Source organism: Equus asinus, unplaced genomic scaffold (genome assembly GCF_041296235.1).
Source record: "Equus asinus isolate D_3611 breed Donkey unplaced genomic scaffold, EquAss-T2T_v2 contig_312, whole genome shotgun sequence".
Classification (NCBI taxonomy): domain Eukaryota; kingdom Metazoa; phylum Chordata; class Mammalia; order Perissodactyla; family Equidae; genus Equus; species Equus asinus.
Window position 1 is genome coordinate 37756 of NW_027224975.1, and position 6535 is coordinate 44290.

At 55.2% G+C, this 6535-nt stretch overlaps 1 long non-coding RNA gene across 1 annotated transcript; it reads left to right on the top strand.

Moving 5' to 3' along the window:
* The first annotated feature begins 1872 nt into the window (after window positions 1-1872).
* LOC139043650 (uncharacterized) lies at window positions 1873-5606 on the top strand. Its single transcript, XR_011500729.1, has 3 exons — window positions 1873-1925; window positions 2930-3303; window positions 5206-5606. It is a non-coding gene; the product is annotated as an uncharacterized lncRNA (long non-coding RNA).
* Window positions 5607-6535: the final 929 nt, after the last annotated feature.

Here is a 6535-nt window from a genome sequence, read left to right on the forward strand (position 1 = left end):
CGAAGATGGGCAACAGAGGCTAGCTCAGGTGGCAATCGTTAAGCAAAAGAAACACACAAGGGCGTGGAGGCCTGGGGAAAAAGCAACACGGAGAAATCCACCCTCTGAAACTGAGGGACATGGGCAAAAGAAGCTAGCTCAGGTTGCAACCTTTAAGCAGAAAAAAAACACAAGGGCGTGCAGACCTGGCAAAAAAGCCACAGTGAGAAATCTACCCTCTGAAACCGACGAAGATGGACAACAGAGGCTAGCTCAGGTGGCAATTTTTAAGGAAAAATAAAAGGAAGTGCGTGGAGACCTGGGGAAAAAGCAACACGGAGAAATCTACCCTCTAGAACTGAGAAAGAAGCGCAACAGAGGCTAGCTCAGGTGGCAATCTTTAAGCAAAAAAAATAAGATAAAAAAATACAATGGCGAGGAGACCCGGTGAAAAAGCAACCCTGAAAAAGGTACCCTCTGAAACTGAGGAAGCAGGGCAACAGTGCCTAGCTCAGGTGACAATCTTTAAGCAAAAGAAACACACAAGGGCGTGGGGAGCTGGCGAAAAGGCAACACTGAGAAATCCACCCTCTGAAACGGACGAAGATGGGCAACAGAGGCTACCTCAGGTGGCAATCGTTAAGCCAAAGAAACACACAAGGGTGTGGAGACCTGGGGAAAAAGCAACACGGAGAAATCCACCCTCTGAAACTGAGGAACATGGGCAAAAGAAGCTAGCTCAGGTTGCAGCCTTCAAGCAGAAAAAAAAAAGACGCAAGGGCGTGGAGAGCTGGCGAAAAAGCAACACTGAGAAATCTACCCTCTGAAACCGAAGAAGATGGGCAACAGAGGCTAGCTCAGGTGGCAATCTTTAAGCAAAAAAAAAAAAATAAAAAAATACAATGGCGAGGAGACCCGGTCAAAAAGCAACCCTGAAAAAGGTACCCTCTGAAACTGAGGAAGCAGCGCAACAGTGCCTAGCTCAGGTGACAATCTTTAAGCAAAAAAAAAAAACAAAAAACAAAAAACAAAAAACAAAACCCACAATGGAGTGGAGACCCGGGGGAAATCAACACTGAAAAATACAAAAAGAATGGAAGACCAATAGACAGAGCAGGCACTTTCACCTGGGGTGGAGGAGGTATGCATGGATGACCGATAAGCGCATGAAAAGATGTGAGCTGTTCCCTGGAAAAGCAAGTGAGAAAATTAGAGGGAGACATTGTGGGGACACATGGGTGAGACTGCCTTCTTCCAAATACCGGAACAGGATCAAACTGCTAGTCAGGTCGCGGAGAAGCCAAGTCAGTCACTCACGCCTCACTGGTGGTGAAGGGAAACGGTATGGCCTCTGTGAAAAAGGGCGTGGCGGGTTCCAAAACTGACACGCCGCGGAAACAACCACCGAAAGTGGCAACCTACATAAGCCTTTGGTGTATCTTGCCTCCTAAGAGCGTCTGTATGTAGCTGGAGCCTTGGGTCGTTAAGGCTTCCACAGTGATCTGTGGTGGGTGGGTGGGGGGGGGGGGGGGGCCTTGGGCCTTGGGGGTCTCCGCTGGACCTCCAGGAAGTCAGCTTTTGTGGAGTCCCGTGAGTCCTTCCAGGGAGGGAGGCATCCAACCCGAGGGTGGTCTGGAGGGCACCACTCCCACCACTCCCGGGGGCTGGGGCGGGGGGCGGGGTGGGGGCTGCGGCCACGTTCCTGTTCATTCACACAGAATCCGGGGCATGAATGTTCTTAGCAGCTCTGTTCCACACAGCCCCACACTGGAAACCACACAGACGTCCTGCGAGTCCCATCCCTTGCTCATGTCGCCGGGGCTCCGGAGGAGGGCCACTCTGTAAAAGCGGCCGCCAGATGGCGCCCAACGACCGGCGCGGAGGGGTCAGCGGGAGGGAACCGGGTCACCAGCCAGCGAGAGTGCACAGCCTGAGCCCACCGCCGGGTCAGGTCTCTCTCTGTCTCTGTCTCTGTCTCTGTCTCTGTCTCTCTCTGTCTCTGTCTCTGTCTCTGTCTCTCTCTGTCTCTCTCTCTCTCTCTCTTTCTCTCTGGGCCCGCTTGGGGCGGGCGGGAGGTCACCACGTGAGGCCCCAGGGTGTCCACCTCGGAGCTCCCAGGCAGCACAGGGCAACCCTGGGCGCAGAAGGAGGTGTTGGAAAATCGGCGGGGAGGGGGGTGGGGTGGGTGGGCTTGCCAGGAAGGGGACAGACTCCCCACGTGACTTCTGGGCCGGGCCGGGCGCGGGGCTGCCGGCTGGCTGACGCGGACAGAGGTGGAAAAGTCCCCGGAGATGCCACGGGGCAGGCCGGGGCTGCCGGCCCCCGCTTCCCGGAGCGGCCCGAGCACTTCCCGGGCTCCCGGGAGGACTTAGAAAATCACGGCGGGGTGGGGGGTGGGGGTCGCTGTCAAACCGAAACCATGCACGTCATCAGAGAAGGACCGTGACGACGGAGGAATTGTCCGCAGTCTGTCAGGAATTGTGTGCAGCCTGTCACTTCCGGCCCAGAGGGTCTCTCTAAGGCAGACGGACAGACAGAGCCCACAAGTCGTAGAGGAAAGGACCGAGCCGCTTGGCCGCGGAAAAGTTTACAACACAAAACAGGTCTCCCTCCGCACGGGGCCACAGCAAAGCCCAAAGACGACACACGGGGGGGAGCATGGGTGCAGATGCACGTGTGGTGATAAGAATATGGATTTCAGCAGGGCTTCCCGTCCTCATCAACAAGCAGAAGCACCCAAATGGTGGGGGTTGGGGGGCAGAGACCTCACAGCCATTCCCTCCACAAATCGAGTTCCCCGGGACATCCTCACAGCGCCGTGCTGTGAGTGTGTGTGGGTGTTTAAAATGGAGTAAATGTGGACGTGGAACTGCTCCGTGAAACCAAAATAACAACAGTCGTAGATCTTCTTTGGTCATTTAGAAAATTCTTTTTTTTTTTTTTTCCCCAGCGGTGCACGTATTTCCCTTCCAAAAAAGAAGAACGGGAAAGGAGATGTTAAAGGCAAGCAGAGAGAGGAAAACTGTTGCAAAACAAAAGCTGAGCTCCCGTCCGAGGGAGGCCTCCTCCATTGGAGGCCTAGGAAATCATTCTGACAAAATGGAGGATCTCTGTCTTTGGTGTCGATTCCCTCAGAGGTCAAGAGAAACCTTTTCCAATGTCTTTATCAGGAGGAGACTAGAAGTTAGAGAAAAGTATCCTTTCGGGAGTGAGAAAAACAAATTCTGATTTTGCATCAGCTTCCCTCCGATCTTGAAACTCATTGACTTGATTCCATTCTGTCGACGGAAATAATCCGGAACCAATCTATCCGTGAAAATCGGGGTGCGTTTATTCTGAGCTAAAATGTGAGGACTGTGGCCCGGGGCCTTTCTTCCCGAAGGAAGAGAGGGTGCCCGGGAAGTGGGGTGTACAGAGTGCTTCTAGACCCCCAGAGAGGACGTTTCACATAGGATCGAAAGGTCCCTTGGATGATAGTCGCGAGACTGCTCTGTCGGCACAGCGATCGACAGACACTGCTGGGTGGCAGGTCTGTTGTCTGGGCCTGGGTGGTCACAGGGGAGCCGGATGGTCAAAGGTGAGCGCAACCATCCGCTCCTAGCCTAAGGAAAGATGCCTCTCCTTAAGGAAAGGCCCGAGCACGGGGAAGCTGCTCCTTTCCCTTAAGGGCATTGGTTCTTGCCGTAGGAAATGTGTAAAGCGGATCTAGGATGCGATGCGTGCTCGACGGCCACGTCAGGCCCTTTTCGAAAAACACTGTCAGGCCGAATTAGGCCGACACCCAATGGCTTCCTCATAGACTCCCATAGATCCTATCGCTCGCCATTTCTATCTGTCCACTCGTTCCAATTTTAGGCCACTTGACCACGAACAGGCCTTTTTCTCAGATTATTTTCCCCATGAAACTTTGATCACCTTTTCACAGACAAAACGATCTTTACTTTTTAGGCCCTCTTGCCTGAAGGCAGCCATCTCACTTTCCTTGAACACAAAGATGTTTCCCATATTCACTTTTAGTGGCTTTTTGTTTTGTTTTGTTTTGTTTTGTTTTGAGGACGATGAGCCCTGAGCTAACTGCTGCCAATCCTCCTCTTTTTGCCGAGGAAGGCTGGCCCTGAGCTAACCTCCGTGCCCATCTTCCTCTATTTCATATGTGGGACGCCTACCACCACGTGGCTCGCCCAGCGGTGCCACGTCCACCCCCGGGATCCGAACTGGCAAACCCCGGGCCGGCGAAGCGGAACAGGCACACTTAACCAGCGCGCCACCGGGCCGGCCTAGTGGCTTTCATCGCATTTGTTAAGTAGATTTTTTAACCCTCACGAACCTTAATTTTGGTGAAAACTAAGAAGCCAGCAATTAGGAACTGTCCTTCCCATGAGCATTCCGTCGCTTGGCCAATTTCTAAACACTTGGCCACTTTTAGAAACATGGGATTTCATAGGTTTATCTTTTCCTTCGCTTTATTTGATTTCATCTCACTTTAGTTTTTGGGTGAGGAAGATCGGCCCTCACAGAGCTAACGCCTGTTGCCAATCTTCCGTTTCTGTTTTTTTTTCCCCCCTCCCGATTTTTCTCCCCCAATCCCCCCCATGACATAGTTGTCTATCTTAGTTGAGGGCCCTTCCAGTTGTGGCATGTGGGACGCCGCCTCCACACGGCCCGACGAGCGGTGCCGTGTCCGTGCCGTGCCCGGGATCTGAACCGGCAAAACCCTGGGCCGCCGAAGGGGAGCTTGTGAACTTAACCACTCGGCCACGGGGCCGCCCCCGTCCGTGGACTTTTTTATCACCTGATTTCACCTCGCAAAACTTCAAAGCTTCAAGTTATCAGAGAGGTTTGGGAAGTTGTTTTTATTTATTTAATTAATTTATTTTTCGAGGAAGACGAGCCCCGAGCTGACACCTGCTGCCAATTCTCCTCTTTTTGCCCCGGGAGAGTGGTCCCGAGCTAACATCCGTGCCCATCCCCCTCCCCTTGATAGGCGGGACGCTGACCACAGCGTGGCTCGCCAAGCGGCGCCACGTCCGCACCCCGGATCCGAACCTGCGAACCCCTGGCTGACAAAACGGAACGTGCGAACTTAACCGCTGTGCCGCCGGGCTGGCCCTTCGGGAAGTTATTTTCAGGACACGGGCCATAAACTAGAATCACCGCTACAGGTTTATCGGAGCGACATCAGCGTTCGTGGTGGATTGAGTCGTCCCCTCTGTCTCTCCCCTCCAGGGCACAACCAAAGGGACGTCTATCGACCCACCCACCAAGGATTCCCCCCCCTCCCCCCGCACGGCACAGCAGGATGCCTGAGAGATCCACGCAGCCCTACAGCGGCAAGTCACATTCGCACAGTCAAAATTCAATGGCAGAGACAAAACGTTAAGGTCAGTGAGAGGGAAGAGAATAACCGGCCCAGGAGCAACGGTGTGAAGAACACGGAGAAGACGGGTCCTAGACGCCGGGGTCCCCGGAGCAGCGATTTCATCAGAGGCCCGCAAACGTCCACGATCTCCACACCACGTTTATGGCCGACTGCGTGCGTGGGTCCTTTGGAATCGACCAGGCTACCGTCCGGGCCACTTTGGGACATCGTGTCCAGCTGCCCCGAGCGGTGGAGCTGTCGTTCAAGTGTAAGATGGGGCCCGTCCGGGGAGAGAATGGGGACGGGGAAAGGGAGGCCGCGGGAAGTCACAGAGTCTGAGGTGTTCGGGGGAGACTGACTCTTCTGAAGTGGAGGTGGTAGAAGGAGAGCAGCAGGATTTTTGGATTTTTGTTCCCTCTGTTAGGTATCTGGGTCCGGAGGAGAGTGGGGCGGGGGGGGGGGGGGCGGGTGGTGGTGGTGGTGGTGGGTGTGAGGCTGAGGCGGGGCTGGTGTTTCCTTTCCGAGTCAGGTGGAAGAGCTCCTCCAGTGGAGGTTTTTAGACAAGGGGTCTGGTCTGGCAGGATGGGAGGTTGCGGGTTGAGCCACAGGGGAATCTGTCGTAGCTCAGACTCGGGCCTTTGAAGAAATAGACAGAGAGAGGAGTTTTGCTCTGTCTGTCACCGCAGCCGGCACCTCAGGAGCAACAACAGGAGGCTTCCCGAATGAGTGAAGGGGCAGGAGCCAGCGTGCCCCGTGCCTCTCTCAGCCCTGCGCCGGCAGGGAAGGAAGCAGGCAGGCAGGCCTCAGGGCTACTCCCGTCCTACTGCCCGGTGGTCCCTGTCCCGGCCCCGCCCCCACTCTCCCCCTGACCCTCACCGCTCCCCAGCCCTCTTCTCAGCCAGAGAGGCGATGGGGGGGGGGCGGTGCGGTCCCAGAACAAGTTTCCTCTCATCCGCCATCATCTTGCCACCCTGACGACTTGGCCTGAGATCCGGCCTAGGCTGTACCCTGAGATCCGGCCTAGGCTGTACCCGTGTGTGGTTTTCCTGTGGACAAGGGGGCCGGTTCACCATTTCGGAAGAAACCCCTAGCCTTCCACTGCCGAGTCGCCAGCCTGGGAGGGGGGAGGGGGGAGGGGGGAGGGGAGGTCAGGCCCATTCATTCCGATGGGCCTGGCGTCAGGGCTTCATTCAAGTG